Genomic DNA, 18,340 nt, shown 5'->3' on the forward strand with positions numbered 1-18,340 from the left:
CACATCACTACCTCGGTGTAAGTATTCAGGTGATTGTTAGACATCCTTGGGGCGCCTCACTACCTCAGTGTAACTAGTCAGGTCGTTGTTAGACATCCTTGAGGTGCGTCACTACCTCGGTGTAACTAGTCAGGTGGTGGTTAGATATCCTTGGGGCTCCTCACTACCTCGGTGTAACTAGTTATGTGGTTGTCAGAAATTCTTGGGGGTCCTCACTCCCTCGGTGTAACTGATTAGGTGCTTGTTAGACATCCTTGGGGCTCCTCACTACCTCGGTGTAACTAGTTAGGTGGTTGTTGTACCTCCCTGAGGCGCCTCACTACCTCGGTGTAACTAGTTAGGTGGTTGTTAGACATCCTTGGGGCTCCTCACTACCTCGGTGTAACAAGTTAGGTGGTTGTTAGACATCCTTGGGTCTCCTTACTACCTCGGTGTAACTATTTAGGTGGGGGCAGTATTATAGTAGTTATATTCTTGTACATAGGGGGCAGTATTATAGTAGTTATATTCTTGTACATAGGGGGCAGTATTATAGTAGTTACATTCTTGTACATAGGAGGGAGTATTATAGTAGTTATATTCTTGTACATAGGGGGCAGTATTATAGTAGTTATATTCTTGTACATAGGGGGCAGTATTATAATAGTTATATTCTTGTACATAGGGGGCAGTATTATAGTAGGTATATTCTTGTACATAGGGGGCAGTATTATAGTAGTTATATTCTTGTACATAGGGGGCAGTATTATAATAGTTATATTCTTGTACATAGGGGGCAGTATTATAGTAGTTATATTCTTGTACATAGGGGGCAGTATTATAGTAGTTATATTCTTGTACATAGGGGGGCAGTATTATAGTAGTTACATTCTTGTACATAGGGGGCAGTATTATAATAGTTATATTCTTGTACATAGGGGGCAGTATTATAGTAGTTATATTCTTGTACATAGGGGGCAGTATTATAGTAGTTATATTCTTGTACATAGGGGGCAATATTATAGTAGTTATATTCTTGTATATAGGGGGCAGTATTATAGTAGTTATATTCTTGTAAATAGGAGGCCGTATTATAGTAGTTATATTCTTGTACATAGGGGCAGTATTATAGTAGTTATATTCTTGTACATAGGGGCAGTATTATAGTAGTTATATTCTTGTACATAGGGGCAGTATTATAGTAGTTATATTCTTGTACATAGGGGGCAATATTATAGTAGTTATATTCTTGTATATAGGGGGCAGTATTATAGTAGTTATATTCTTGTACATAGGGGGCAGTATTATAGTAGCTATATTCTTGTACATGGGGAGCAGTATTATAGTAGTTACATTCTTGTACATAGGAGGCAGTATTATAGTAGTTATATGCTTGTACATAGGGGTCAGTATTATAGTAGTTATATTCTTGTAAATAGGAGGCCGTATTATAGTAGTTATATTCTTGTACATAGGGGCAGTATTATAGTAGTTATATTCTTGTACACCAGGGGCAGTATTATAGTAGATATATTCTTGTACATAGGGGGCAGTATTATAGTAGTTATATTCTTGTACTGAGGGGGCAGTATTATAGTAGGTATATTCTTGTACATAGGAGGCAGTATTATAGTAGTTATATTCTTGTACATAGGAGGCAGTATTATAGTAGTTATATTCTTGTACATAGGGGGGCAGTATTATAGTAGCTATATTCTTGTACATGGGGAGCAGTATTATAGTAGTTACATTCTTGTACATAGGAGGCAGTATTATAGTAGTTATATGCTTGTACATAGGGGTCAGTATTATAGTAGTTATATTCTTGTAAATAGGAGGCCGTATTATAGTAGTTATATTCTTGTACATAGGGGCAGTATTATAGTAGTTATATTCTTGTACACCAGGGGCAGTATTATAGTAGATATATTCTTGTACATAGGGGGCAGTATTATAGTAGTTATATTCTTGTACTGAGGGGGCAGTATTATAGTAGGTATATTCTTGTACATAGGAGGCAGTATTATAGTAGTTATATTCTTGTACATAGGAGGCAGTATTATAGTAGTTATATTCTTGTACATAGGGGGCAGTATTATAGTAGTTATATTCTTGTACATAGGGGGCAGTATTATAGTAGTTATATTCTTGTACATAGGAGGCAGTATTATAGTAGTTATATTCTTGTACATAGGGGCAGTATTATAGTAGTTATATTCTTGTACACCAGGGGCAGTATTATAGTAGATATATTCTTGTACATAGGGGGCAGTATTATAGTAGTTATATTCTTGTACTGAGGGGGCAGTATTATAGTAGGTATATTCTTGTACATAGGAGGCAGTATTATAGTAGTTATATTCTTGCAGATAGGGGGCAGTATTATAGTAGTTATATTCTTGTACATAGGGGGCAGTATTATAGTAGTTATATTCTTGTACATAGGGGGCCGTATTATAGTAGTTATATTCTTGTACAAAGGAGCAGTATTATAGCAGTAATATTCTTGTACATAGGGGGCAGTATTATAGTAGTTATATTCTTGTACATAGGGGGCAGTATTATAGTAGTTATATTCTTGTACAAAGGGGGCAGTATTATAGTAGTTATATTCTTGTACATAGGGGCAGTATTATAGTAGTTATATTCTTGTACAAAGGGGGCAGTATTATAGTAGTTATATTCTTGTACATAGGGGCAGTATTATAGTAGTTATATTCTTGTACATAGGGGCAGTATTCTAGTAGTTATATTCTTGTATATAGGGGGCAGTATAATAGTAGTTATATTCTTGTACAAAAAAGCAGTATTATAGTAGTTATATTCTTGTACATAGGGGGCAGTATTATAGTATTTATATTCTTGTACATAGGGGGCAGTATTATAGTAGTTATATTCTTGTACATAGCAGCAGTATTATAGCAGTTATATTCTTGTACATAGCAGCAGTATTATAGTAGTTATATTCTTGTACATAGCAGCAGTATTATAGCAGTTATATTCTTGTACATAGGGGGCAGTATTATAGTAGTTATATTCTTGTACATAGGGGGCAGTATTATAGTAGTCATATTCTTGTACATAGGGGGCAGTATAATAGTTATATTCTTGTACATAGGAGCAGTATTATAGTAGTTATATTCTTGTACATAGGAGGCAGTATTATAGTAGTTATATTCTTGTACATAGGGGCAGTATTATAGTAGTTATATTCTTGTACACCAGGGGCAGTATTATAGTAGATATATTCTTGTACATAGGGGGCAGTATTATAGTAGTTATATTCTTGTACTGAGGGGGCAGTATTATAGTAGGTATATTCTTGTACATAGGAGGCAGTATTATAGTAGTTATATTCTTGCAGATAGGGGGCAGTATTATAGTAGTTATATTCTTGTACATAGGGGGCAGTATTATAGTAGTTATATTCTTGTACATAGGGGGCCGTATTATAGTAGTTATATTCTTGTACAAAGGAGCAGTATTATAGCAGTAATATTCTTGTACATAGGGGGCAGTATTATAGTAGTTATATTCTTGTACATAGGGGGCAGTATTATAGTAGTTATATTCTTGTACAAAGGGGGCAGTATTATAGTAGTTATATTCTTGTACATAGGGGCAGTATTATAGTAGTTATATTCTTGTACATAGGGGCAGTATTCTAGTAGTTATATTCTTGTATATAGGGGGCAGTATAATAGTAGTTATATTCTTGTACAAAAAAGCAGTATTATAGTAGTTATATTCTTGTACATAGGGGGCAGTATTATAGTATTTATATTCTTGTACATAGGGGGCAGTATTATAGTAGTTATATTCTTGTACATAGCAGCAGTATTATAGCAGTTATATTCTTGTACATAGCAGCAGTATTATAGTAGTTATATTCTTGTACATAGCAGCAGTATTATAGCAGTTATATTCTTGTACATAGGGGGCAGTATTATAGTAGTTATATTCTTGTACATAGGGGGCAGTATTATAGTAGTCATATTCTTGTACATAGGGGGCAGTATAATAGTTATATTCTTGTACATAGGAGCAGTATTATAGTAGTTATATTCTTGTACATAGGGGGCAGTATTATAGTAGTTATAGTCTTGTACATAGGGGCAGTATTATAGTAGTTATAGTCTTGTACATAGGGGCAGTATTATAGTAGTTATATTCTTGTACATAGGGGGCAGTATTATAGTAGTTATATTCTTGTACATAGGGGTAGTATTATAGTAGTTATATTCTTGTACATAGGGGTAGTATTATAGTAGTTATATTCTTGTACATAGGGGGCAGTATTATAGTAGTTATATTCTTGTACACAGGAGCAGTATTATAGTAGTTATACTCTTGTACATAGGGGGCAGTATTATAGTAGCTATATTCTTGTACATAGGGGCAGTATTATAGTAGTTATATTCTTGTACATAGGGGGCAGTATTATAGTAGTTATATTCTTGTACATAGGGGGCAGTATTATAGTAGTTATATTCTTGTACATAGGGGGCAGTATTATAGTAGTTATATTCTTGTACATAGGGGTAGTATTATAGTAGTTATATTCTTGTACATAGGGGTAGTATTATAGTAGTTATATTCTTGTACATAGGGGGCAGTATTATAGTAGCTATATTCTTGTACATAGGGGGCAGTATTATAGTAGTTATATTCTTGTACATAGTAGCAGTATTATAGCAGTTATATTCTTGTACATAGGGGGCAGTATTATAGCAGTTATATTCTTGTACATAGGGGGCAGTATTATAGTAGTTATATTCTTGTACATAGGGGGCAGTATTATAGTAGTTATATTCTGGTACATAGGGGGCAGTATTATAGTAGTTATATTCTTGTACATAGGGGGCAGTATTATAGTAGTTATATTCTTGTACATAGGGGGCAGTATTATAGTAGTTATATTCTGGTACATAGGGGGCAGTATTATAGTAGTTATATTCTTGTACATAGGGGTAGTATTATAGTAGTTATATTCTTGTACATAGGGGGGCAGTATTATAGTAGTTATATTCTGGTACATAGGGGGCAGTATTATAGTAGTTATATTCTTGTACATAGGGGGCAGTATTATAGTAGTTATATTCTTGTACATAGGGGCAGTATTATAGTAGTTATATTCTTGTACATACGAGGCAGTATTATAGTAGTTATATTCTTGTACATGGGGGGGCAGTATTATAGTAGTTATATTCTTGTACATAGGAGGCAGTATTATAGTAGTTATATTCTTGTACATGGGGGCAGTATTATAGTAGTTATATTCTTGTACATAGGGGGCAGTATTATAGTAGTTATATTCTTGTACATAGGAGCAGTATTATAGTAGTTATATTCTTGTACATAGGAGGCAGCATTATAGTAGTTATATTCTTGTCCATAGGGGGCAGTATTATAGTAGTTATATTCTTGTCCATAGGAGAGGATAGATGTGTGCTTGTGAGCTCCCAGTAGGGAGGAGGCATGGCCTCTGACCCAGGAGGAAGTGAGTGCAGCTGGGCTGACGATCCTGGGAGAGCCCAGAGCCTGGAGTGTGGCTTGCAGCATGGAGATCAAGAAAGTGGTAACCAGGAAATGGTGGCTGGTGAGATTACTGAATCATGTAAAGCATTTGGATTGAGTATGAAAGTGACTAAGAAAAGTTTATTTAAACTGGAAAGACAAATTTTGAAGTTAAGAGAAGAGATTAAGATAGAGATGGATCCGAAGACAAAGCTGATGAAGTGTGAATGCCTGGATAATTGCACACGTGAGCTTGCTATATTAAAGGAGCGACTAGACAAAGAAGCAAATGCAATACCTAAAGTAGAAAACTGGGTAATGGAGAAAAAGAAGGAGGCCAGAGTGCAAAACATGAAGAGGGAGGCCAGAGTGCAAAACATGAAGATTAAAGAAGCCATTGAAAAAAAAGGTACTGATTATAATGCTGTGTATAGTATGGTGGAGCAGGGAACCCCTCTGAGATGTGTGGGTGCAGCACCTGGAGGGTCACTTCTTTCAGGGTCATTGAGTATGGGAGCTGAGCTATCAGACTCTGAAAATGCTGCTAATACTGAGGAGCAAAATGTGACAGTCAATGAGGGGTTAATTGCAAAGGACTCTGTTTGCTGTGCTGATGAAATGAATGCAAGTAGTAATCTGGTGTATGCTTCAGGTACTGACATTGTAAATGAAACACCGTGTAGTGTAATGAGTGAAGAGACAACTACATGGACTGGAGCAGATATGGTGGAGATTAGTGAAGGCTCTCAGCCATCTGCAGAGGAGTGTATACAGCAATCTGCAGGACAGTCTCATACCACCGCAGGTGTGTCTGCAGGACAGTGTGAAACCACCGCAGGTGTGTCTGCAGGACAGTGTGAAACCACCGCAGGTGTGTCTGCAGGACAGTCTCATACCACCGCAGGTGTGTCTGCAGATCAATCAGGAGTCAGTAAGCCTGCTGATGAGGAAAGGTCAGGCACTCATCCCTCTGCTGACCGTCCACAATTCAACAGACTATTCTCCAATGTTACAAAGTCAGCTACCCCTCCACCACAGAGGAGAAACGCTGTCAGGATTAAGTACACGGGGCCAGAGGAGAACATTCCCTCTAGACTGTACATTGGGAAGAGTCTCCTAAAGGACTTTATGAAGTTTAAAGCCTCTGAGGTGTACGCTCTGATCCATATCCCCTCCAGCAGGATCTACGACATCAGCTTTAAGCTGCAATATGACTTGGATGCATTCTGGAGTATATATAATGACACAAGGGGACAGTCAATCTGGGAGTATCTCCAGGTGATCCAGCTGTCCAAGCCTCAGGTGGTGAGGGCCACCATATTGTTCCAGTCTGAGGTGGTGGCGCTGGCAGATCTGGAGCACTGGCTGAGTAGGCAATGTATGATCATGAACTATCCAGAAAAAATCTATGATGAGGAGGGAATCTGGAATGGTGGATACACTGTAAAGATCCAATTAGAGCGAGCCAATGGTGTGACCAGACATCTACCGCACTCCTTCTATCTAGGCTCAGAGAGAGGAATATGCTATTACCCTGGTCAGCCTCGTCTATGTCATAGGTGTGGGGGCAGACACCTCGCTTTCAACTGCTCTCGAGTCAAGTGTTCATTATGTGGAGAGTTTGGACATTCAAAAAGCGATTGTAGAGGTCCTGTCATCTGTAACCTGTGCTTAGGAGCAGGTCATACATTCCGGGAGTGTCCACATGCAGAGCATAATAAAGGAGGTGATGATATCGGCATAGAGCCCATGGAGGAAGGTAAAGAGGACGTCGCCGCAAGAGCAGATACAGCCCCAGAATCCAACACTCCTAATACTAATGTAGTGCCAAGTACCAGTGACCCTGCTTTAGAGACTGATAACTCACCCGCTGCACTACAAGTACCAGCAGAGAGAGAGATGGATTGTCCTCCCACTACAGTACAAGTACCAGCCACCGAGAATGCATCTGATGGAAAAAGAAAAATCCTTGCTGTAAGAAGTGAAAAATCCCCTGTTGTACTACAAGCACCAGCTATTGAAGAGAAACCTCATGAAAATAAGAAAGTATGCAATAAATCAGTTGCTAAATCACCTGAACAGAAGTCATGTAAGGCTACAGAACCCTCCGACCGAGCCACAAGGCCCAGACGCCCCTCTGTGGATGAAGAGGGGTTCCAGGCGGTTAAAAGAAAGAATAAAACTGCAGATCCTGCTAGAAAAGTCACCGCAGCAAAGAAAACCCCGGATCAGCCGGTGCTGGCCATAACCTCCGGACAGTATGGAGTGCTGGGAGAAGAATCAGAGGAGAAGTCAGAGAAAGAATGTGTCTCTTTAAATAACTCTGATGATGACCTTCAGGAAGAGGAACCTCAACCATCAGTGTCCACCAAAAGATGGGGCTCTGCAGGTGACAGCAGCGGACGGAGGAGGAAAAGCAAGAAAGATCAGTGACTTAAATGAGTTTGAGAGTCTGCTCTATAAATGTGAACAGTGTAAAGACTAAGAGCAGGAGGCAGGCGATCTACCAGCGGCTGTCAGAGGAGAGATCTGATGTCTTCTGCTTACAGGAGACCTACCTGAAGAGTAATGCTGATGTGTATGCAGCCAGGAGGGACTGGAGACATGGAGCATCATTCTGGTCCTTTGGATTGGAGAGAAATGATGGTGTGGGAATTCTCTTCAATAAGGACGTAGAGGTGGAGAGGGTCCTGGAGATCAGTCCAGGCCGGTGCCTGATGCTGGACTTTATATTGGACACTATATATTATAGAGTTATTAATATCTATGCTCCTCAGACTAGAAAGGAGAGGAGGGAGTTGTTCCAACTGATGAAGCCGTATTGTTTTACATCTCGGGTGTTCATAATGTGCGGGGATTTTAATAGTGTCTCCAGTAATGTAGATAGAACCAGTAGTCATAAACCACTAAGGTATGATGAGAACTTCCTCAATAATCTGGTCCAGCAGGCTCATTTAGTTGACCCCTATCGCTTACAATATGCTAAGAGATCTTACACCTATCATAAGGGAGGTAATGCCAGCAGAATAGATCGTATCTATATTAAGAAAGGCATGAAGTGCACCAAGTATAGGATCAACCCCATAGAGTTCTCTGATCATTGTATAGTGAGTGTTATGCTGGGTCAGGATGGGACCGGGGTCTGCGGTCGGGGATACTGGAAGATGAACAGTTCCCTGCTGCAGGATCCACAGTTTATTGAGGCCTTCACTACCTTCTATACTGAGCGGAGGACTACCCAATGTATGTTTGATGATACGGCAGAGTGGTGGGAGTGCATGAAAGGGGACATCAAGCAGTTTATGATTAGAGCTGCCAGGAGACGCAGTAATGTGGAGTATATGAAGTATTCTATGCTGAGACGACAGCTGAGTCGCTTGTATGGTCGGATGAATGGTGGGGAGAAGGTGGACGGAGCGAGCATCAGCCAGATAAAGCAGAAGATGAAGGAGCTGCAGTATGATCGCTTCAAGTCTCTTAAAGCTGAGGGACAGTTTGATAATTGGAGGGTTTACACCCCGGACCCTTTTATTGCCTGTAAGAATAGGGTTAGTAAGAAACTTATGACTGGGCTATTAGATGAGAACGGGGCGGAGCAGTCAGAGCAGAAGAAACTCCAACAGATCATTGGAGATTACTATGGGAATCTTTTCCAAGGGGGGCAGATTAGGGAGGATGACATTAAATGCTATCTGAAGAGTGCGACTCTGCCCAAATTAGACCCAGTGCAAGCAGAATGCATGATTGTGTCCATAACTGAGGAGGAAGTGAAAAGAAGCATCGACTCCTTAAAGCCCAAGAAGAGTCCTGGGCTGGATGGCTTGACCAGCGAGTTCTATAAAGAGTTCAGAGACCTACTAGCTCCAGACTTGGTGCAGGTTTATAACGATTGCCTCTCTGTAGGGAAGATGCTCGACTCTCACTGGAAATCTGTGTTGGTTCTTTTGGCAAAAAAGGGAAATTTAAAAGATATTAAAAATTGGCGCCCACTGTCTCTGCTAAATACAGATTATAAAATCTTGGCCAAGATCTTGTATTATAGACTAAGTGATGTGGCAGATGAACTAATTATTGCTAATCAGACATGTGGCGTGAAAGGCCGAACAATAGAGGACTCACTACTACTGGTGAGAGAAGCCATAACCTATATGAAACTGTATGGTGAAGGGGCATATGTGGTTGGCTTAGACCAGAGTAAGGCCTTTGATAGAGTTCATCATGGATACTTGTATCAGGTGTTGTTGGAGTACGGCCTTCCGGTACGCTTTGTACAATGGCTGCAGGTTCTCTATAAGGGAGCGGTAAGCCAACCTCTGATTAATGGTCACCTAGGAGATCCCTTCAGGATTATGTCAGGGGTGAGGCAGGGTTGTCCTCTCAGCCCACTATTATATGTCTTTAGTCTGGACCCTTTCCTGAGGAAGCTACATGCTGATGGGGATTTACAGGGGTTGAGGTGTCATCTTCATGGGAAAGTGGAAGTTATAAAGTTTAGTGCTTATGCAGATGATGTGACACTTCTGGTGACGTCTGCAGATGATTGTGCAGCACTTGAGCAGGACATAGCAGAATTTTCCAGAGTCTCAAATTCAGTGGTGAATATGGAGAAGAGCGAGGCATTGTGGTTAGGGAGAGATAGCGAAGTCTTTTCGGTGCCCTTCAGGCAAGTTCAGGATAAAATTAAAATTTTGGGAGTTGAGTTTGGAAAAGTAGATGAAGGGAAGGTGAATTGGGAGGAGAGGCTGGCGGTGTGTGAGCAGAAGGAGCGGAGCTGGAAGCATTGGAGGCTGACATACCAGGAGAAGGTCGGCCTTATGAGAAGATTCCTGCTTCCACTCTTTTTGTATATCTCAGTGGTGTTTCCAGTGCCAGATAGTCTGCGGCCTAGACTAACCAATGTCTTCTTCAACTTCTTGTATGGTAGTAGGGTGAGCATAGTGAAGAGGAACATTGCCTATCTCCCTCATAGGGAAGGAGGACTCTCCATGCCTTGTCCAGAATTATTCTTAAACTTGATGTTTTTGATGCGAAATTTCTCATTCTGTAAAAATTCGGTGCAGAAACCTTGGTGCTATCTGTTCAAGAGCCAGATCCAGCAATTTGTATCTGTATGGTCGGTAGGTGATGCCATTAAGAGGATCTCAGGACGTATTAAGAACAACGTGTCTTGGTACGGAGTACATGTCATCAGTAAGATCATTAAGTGGAGGATTTTGTATGATGAGGTCAGATTGTCCAGCAGGAAGGAGATCTATGACAAATTGTTGAGATCTCATTTCAGTGTCCAGATACAGCTGAGGGGGGCGCCACATTTAGATGTGAAACAGACTGCACAAATCTTACAGGATTCTAGAGTGCCTACACACATGAGGGATGTGGCATGGCTGGCATTTCATGGGAAGATGTATGTCAGAGACAATTTGAAATGTCGCAATGTAACAAATAGATCTTGTCCTAGAGAAGAGTGTGGTCAGTGTGTAGAGACTATGGAGCATCTTCTTTTAGACTGTCCATTTAGTATACAGTTATGGGAGGCGGTGTCTCTGGCCCTACAGTTACCCCAGCTGAGAAGGCAGCCATATTGCCAAGTAGTGTATGGAGACTTCCTGCCTCAGCTTAGTGAATATAACAGAAGTACTCTATATGTGATAAATGTGGTGACTGTGTACCATCTGTGGTGTGCAAGATGCTGCCTGGTTATCAATAAGGAAGTCAACTCCTGTAATAATGTCATGAAGATCATCATTGAAAGTCTGAAAACCGTATATAAGAAAGACTTAGAAAACAATGTACATAGTATAAACTGGAGGAGGATCCGGGTACCAACGTCTGTGCGGGTGTAATGAAGAGTATTTTGTTCTGTTTTTCTGTTTTCGTTGTTGAATCTTATGTTTATATTGTAAATATATTGTAATAATTTTGTTGCAAGTTTTAAATAAAAAGATCATTATAGTAGTTATATTCTTGTACATAGGGGGCAGTATTATAGTAGTTATATTCTTGTACACAGGAGCAGTATTATAGTAGTTATACTCTTGTACATAGGGGGCAGTATTATAGTAGCTATATTCTTGTACATAGGGGCAGTATTATAGTAGTTATATTCTTGTACATAGGGGGCAGTATTATAGTAGTTATATTCTTGTACATAGGGGGCAGTATTATAGTAGTTATATTCTTGTACATAGGAGCAGTATTATAGTAGTTATATTCTTGTACATAGGGGGCAGTATTATAGTAGCTATATTCTTGTACATAGGGGGCAGTATTATAGTAGTTATATTCTTGTACATAGTAGCAGTATTATAGCAGTTATATTCTTGTACATAGGGGGCAGTATTATAGCAGTTATATTCTTGTACATAGGGGGCAGTATTATAGTAGTTATATTCTTGTACATAGGGGGCAGTATTATAGTAGTTATATTCTGGTACATAGGGGGCAGTATTATAGTAGTTATATTCTTGTACATAGGGGGCAGTATTATAGTAGTTATATTCTTGTACATAGGGGGCAGTATTATAGTAGTTATATTCTTGTACATACGAGGCAGTATTATAGTAGTTATATTCTTGTACATGGGGGGGCAGTATTATAGTAGTTATATTCTTGTACATAGGAGGCAGTATTATAGTAGTTATATTCTTGTACATGGGGGCAGTATTATAGTAGTTATATTCTTGTACATAGGGGGCAGTATTATAGTAGTTATATTCTTGTACATAGGAGCAGTATTATAGTAGTTATATTCTTGTACATAGGAGGCAGCATTATAGTAGTTATATTCTTGTCCATAGGGGGCAGTATTATAGTAGTTATATTCTTGTACATAGGGGGCAGTATTATAGTAGTTATATTCTTGTACATAGGAGGCAGTATTATAGTAGTTATATTCTTGTACATGGGGGGGCAGTATTATAGTAGTTATATTCTTGTACATAGGGGGCAGTATTTTAGTAGTTATATTCTTGTACATGGGGGCAGTATTATAGTAGTTATATTCTTGTACATAGGAGCAGTATTATAGTAGTTATATTCTTGTACATAGGAGGCAGCATTATAGTAGTTATATTCTTGTCCATAGGGGGCAGTATTATAGTAGTTATATTCTTGTCCATAGGGGGCAGTATTATAGTAGTTATATTCTTGTACATAGGGGGCAGTATTATAGTAGTTATATTCTTGTACATAGGGGGCAGTATTATAGTAGTTATATTCTTGTACATAGGGGGCAGTATTATAGTAGTTATATTCTTGTACATAGGGGCAGTATTATAGTAGTTATATTCCTGTACATAGGGGGCAGTATTATAGTAGTTAAATTCTTGTACATGGGGGCAGTATTATAGTAGTTGTATTCTTGTACATAGGAGCAGTATTATAGTAGTTATATTCTTGTACATAGGGGGCAGTATTATAGTAGTTATATTCTTGTACATAGGAGGCAGTATTATAGTAGTTATATTCTTGTACATAGGAGCAGTATTATAGTAGTTATATTCTTGTACATAGGAGGCAGTATTATAGTGGTTATATTCTTGTACATAGAAGGCAGTATTATAGTAGGTATATTCTTGTACATAGGGGGCAGTATTATAGTAGTTATATTCTTGTACATAGAAGGCAGTATTATAGTAGTTATATTCTTGCACATAGGGGGCAGTATTATAGTAGTTATATGCTTGTACATAGGAGCAGTATTATAGTAGTTATATTCTTGTACATAGGGGGCAGTATTATAGTAGTTATATTCTTGTACATAGGAGGCAGTATTATAGTAGTTATATTCTTGTACATAGGGGGCAGTATTATAGTAGTTATATTCTTATACATAGGGAGCAGTATTATAGTAGTTATATTCTTGTACATAGGGGGCAGTATTATAGTAGTTATATTCTTGTACATAGGGGCAGTATTATAGTAGTTATATTCTTGTACATAGGGGGCAGTATTATAGTAGTTATATTCTTGTACATAGGGGTAGTATTATAGTAGTCATATTCTTGTACATAGGGGGCAGTATTATAGTAGTTAAATTCTTGAACATAGGGAGCAGTATTATAGTAGTTATATTCTTGTACATAGGGGCAGTATTATAGTAGTTATATTCTTGTACATAAGGGGCAGTATTATAGTAGTTATATACTTGTACATAGGGGGCAGTAATATAGTAGTTATATTCCTGTACATAGGGGCAGTATTATAGTAGTTATATTCTTCTACATAGGGGGCAGTATTATAGTAGTTATATTCTTGTACATAGGAGGCAGTATTATAGTAGTTATATTCCTGTACATAGGGGCAGTATTATAGTAGTTATATTCTTGTACATAGGAGGCAGTATTATAGTAGTTACATTCTTGTACATAGGAGGCAGTATTATAGTAGTTATATTCTTGTACATAGGGGCAGTATTATAGTAGTTATATTCCTGTACATAGGGGGCAGTATTATAGTAGTTATATTCTTGTACATAGGGGGCAGTATTATAGTAGTTATATTCTTGTACATAGGGGGCAGTATTATAGTAGTTATATTCTTGTACATAGGGGGCAGTATTATAGTAGTTATATTCTTGTACATAGGGGGCAGTATTATAGTAGTTATATTCTTGTACATAGGGGGCAGTATTATAGTAGTTATATTCTTGTACATAGGGGGCAGTATTATAGTAGTTATATTCTTGTACATAGGGGGCAGTATTATAGTAGTTATATTCTTGTACATAGGAGGCAGTATTATAGTAGTTATGTTCTTGTACATAGGGAGCAGTATTATAGTAGTTATATTCTTGTACATAGGAGCAGTATTATAGTAGTTATATTCTTGTACATAGGGGGCAGTATTATAGTAGTTATATTGTACATAGGGGGCAGTATTATAGTAGTTATGTTCTTGTACATAGGGAGCAGTATTATAGTAGTTATATTCTTGTACATAGGGGGGCAGTATTATAGTAGTTATATTCTTGTACATAGGGGGCAGTATTATAGTAGTTATATTCTTGTACATAGAGGGCAGTATTATAGTAGTTATATTCTTGTACATAGGGACAGTATTATAGTAGTTATATTCTTGTACATAGGGAGCAGTATTATAGTAGTTATATTCTTGTACATTGCAGCAGTATTATAGTAGTTATATTCTTGTACATAGGAGGCAGTATTATAGTAGTTATATACTTGTACATAGGGGGTAGTATTATAGTAGTTATATTCTTGTACATAGGGGGCAGTATTATAGTAGTTATATTCTTGTACATAGGGGGCAGTATTATAGTAGTTATATTATTGTACATAGGAGGCAGTATTATAGTAGTTATATTCTTGTACATAGGAGGCAGTATTATAGTAGTTATATTCTTGTACATAGGGGGCAGTATTATAGTAGTTATATTCCTGTACATAGGGGGCAGTATTATAGTAGTTATATTCTTGTACATAGGGGGCAGTATTATAGTAGTTATATTCTTGTACACAGGAGGCAGTATTATAGTAGTTATATTCTTGTACATAGGGGCAGTATTATAGTAGTTATATTCTTGTACATAGGGGGCAGTATTATAGTAGTTATATTCTTGTACATAGGGGGCAGTATTATAGTAGTTATATTCTTGTACATAGGAGGCAGTATTATAGTAGTTATATTCTTGTACATTGGAGCAGTATTATAGTAGTTATATTCTTGTACATAGGGGTAGTATTATAGTAGTTATATTCTTGTACATAGGGGGCAGTATTATAGTAGTTATATTCTTGTACATAGGGGGCAGTATTATAGTAGTTATATTATTGTACATAGGAGGCAGTATTATAGTAGTTATATTCTTGTACATAGGAGGCAGTATTATAGTAGTTATATTCTTGTACATAGGGGGCAGTATTATAGTAGTTATATTCCTGTACATAGGGGGCAGTATTATAGTAGTTATATTCTTGTACATAGGGGGCAGTATTATAGTAGTTATATTCTTGTACACAGGAGGCAGTATTATAGTAGTTATATTCTTGTACATAGGGGCAGTATTATAGTAGTTATATTCTTGTACATAGGGGGCAGTATTATAGTAGTTATATTCTTGTACATAGGGGGCAGTATTATAGTAGTTATATTCTTGTACATAGGAGGCAGTATTATAGTAGTTATATTCTTGTACATAGGGGGCAGTATTATAGTAGTTATATTCTTGTACATAGGGGGCAGTATTATAGTAGTTATATTCTTGTACATAGGGGGCAGTATTAAAGTGGTCATAAAAGAATATAACTACTATAATACCGCATCCTTTGTACAAGAATATAACTTTTGATAGCGCTGTGGAATAAGTTGTCACTATACGACAGAGTATTATTAACCATTATAAGCTGCTTTCGCCGTCGCACACAACACAAGCTGACACAGATACGAATGAAGACTTGAAGCCGGTTATTAGAATCATATATAATATATATTTTACTCTTTAAAAATAGACTCCGGTCGGCGACTACGACTTCTGTACAATCTACAAAAATAAACCTTTGTTTCCATTTAATATAAATAATTTAGATTTGGCGCAGCGACACCTTTTACTGAGCTTCAGTACACAGAACAGACACAAACACTTAGACGGTCCCTTCATGTCGCAGGAGGACAGCCCTGTGGCAGCGACACAAGGGTTAATACGTATAGATATAGGTGTTAGAGAAGCTGCCGTTTCACATCTTATATACACCACGCTAATAATAATAATTATTATATTAATACCAGAATACTATCGCAGTCCCTGAACCGGGACAAATATAAGAATGTCCCATAACGGACAGGTCATATATATGTTATATATATATACTCCTATATATTCATATAGAACCGTTCCATCAGTCACAGCGGCCATTAACCACTTTAGTGCTGGACAACATTCTGGCAAAGAAGGAGTTAATACAGAGGTTAATTAGTCATGTAGTGTGAGAACCTGCAGTGCTACACGATCTGGGGGGCATTGGCACGGGTCTGGGAATGGCTGAAGTTGGGGATTTCGGGGTCCGTTTGGGCACTTGACGCTTGTAATAACTCTGCGGCCGGGGCGCCCCGTGCCACCTGTCGGTGTGCAGCCAGCGCTCCCGTTCACTGTCGTGGGTTGTGTCGAGATGCAGCGCCCTTTTGAGAATACGAGATTTGGGGCAATTAACTGATCCCCCCCCTAGACCCGCGCTCGGTACCCTGGCTCATAGCTGATCTTTCCAGGGAAGCCGCTGGCAGCCTGACATGTAGTGCAGCGTAACAAGGCAGCCACATGAGGGCAGAAGGGCTGCAGGACGGCGGCGGCTCTCACCGATTGCTCTCGGACACATGGGGGTCCCGCTCTGATCCTCATACACTCTGATGGGACACGTCCCGGGGAGGCCAACGTGGCACAACTCAACCATCTCCCTCCATCCCACAGAAGTGAATGGAGTGGGGATCTTGGATGTGCAGCAGCGCTCTAGTCACATGGGGCATTTGCGGTGCACATTTCTCCTCGTTGCGGGGGGTCCCAGTAGTCGGACCCCCATCAATCACACATTTATCTCCTATCCTGTGGACAAGGGATAAACACCTTTAAAAGGGAAATCCGCTTTTGGGTTTGTTCACAAAGGGGCAGATTTGCTGTCCGGATATTCTGCAGCGTTTTCGTGGGTAAAACCTGTGGCGGCGGATTTGTCGCAGTTTTTCTGCACGGTGGCAGATCCCGTCTCTCTCCTGACGTCTACGGAAGAGATCTGCTTGTTTTCTGCCCCAAACCTGCTGTTAGAATTGCCATCTTGAGGATTTAAATTCCGCCCCGAAGCCCAAAGCTCAGACGTTCCCCCGGATTTAGTGCGATTTCTCCGCTGGGCTTTGAGAAGCTCCTCTCCAATGCCGCTATGGCTATGTACGGTGTGCAGATAATGCACAGTAAATCCGCCCGTGTGAGCATGGCGACACTTTACCGCTCCACAATATAACACTCATTCAGCTATAGGGCTCATTCATAGCGTAATACGAGCCGAACGCACGGCCTTCAATGGCTTCACTTACATCTGATCAGATGAAAGAATATGCAGCGCGCCGTATTCTGGTGCGTATTACACTCGGACGGCGTCGATGTGCAGGACGCCCGCGGACTCACTATGTATTGGCACGCTATAACAATGAGCCGTCTGTGGGTGTAAATAAGTTGCACATTTCTGCGCAAAAAACATGTGAAAGTGCCAAAATACACAGGAAATGGGCGTATTTTGGTGCGTGAATATACTGCATGTTCACGGAACCAAATACCTTTAAGCCCGTGTGGATGAGCCCTCCGAGATCAGGAGACACAATGTATCCAGACAGCAAGCAAGTGGCGGCTAAATACGGATCCTGATCTAGAAGTGGCGCGGGCGCCGCAGTCAGCGCTCAATGTCTTTTTTTCCCCAATTCCCTGCAGTGAAGGAACATTGTATTTGCGGGAAAAAAAAAAAAAAAAAGACCTCCAGCAAGGAAGGAGTTAACAGGTAGCAGCAAAACTGGCGCGTTTGATTTGCTGGAGACACCTAGAAGGGGGGCCGGGGTTGGGGTCTCCGCCTCTACAGTACATTATCAGCTTATTACATAGACGTCTCTCTCCATAGTACAATATACGCTTGCGGTCTCTAATATGCGCAGATTTCATCCTATGTCATTCGTGTCTCTTCGCCTCGCAGTCGGCGCCGCGGCTTGTTGGGACGTCTGTACAAAGATGCAGCATCTCAGAGCCTCCGCTGTAAAAGAATAGGAGGCAAGGGTTAAAACCAGCCGTTGCTTTAGTCATTGTCATAATAGTCACAAGTGGCAGCGGGCGGCTGCAGTACCGCTGACAACCACT

General features: G+C 39.5%; 1 protein-coding gene across 3 annotated transcripts in view; it reads right to left on the reverse strand.

The window, feature by feature from the left end:
• Positions 1–15,933: 15,933 nt before the first annotated feature.
• PTCH2 (patched 2) overlaps positions 15,934–18,340 on the reverse strand; it is a 30,480-nt gene continuing 28,073 nt past the window's right edge. For all 3 annotated transcript variants that reach the window (XM_066598014.1, XM_066598015.1, XM_066598016.1), the window contains one exon: positions 15,934–18,236. The gene's annotated coding sequence lies outside the window, so the exon portion shown is untranslated. The remainder of the gene's footprint in view (positions 18,237–18,340) is intronic.

Source organism: Eleutherodactylus coqui, chromosome 3, assembly GCF_035609145.1.
Source record: "Eleutherodactylus coqui strain aEleCoq1 chromosome 3, aEleCoq1.hap1, whole genome shotgun sequence".
NCBI lineage: Eukaryota > Metazoa > Chordata > Amphibia > Anura > Eleutherodactylidae > Eleutherodactylus > Eleutherodactylus coqui.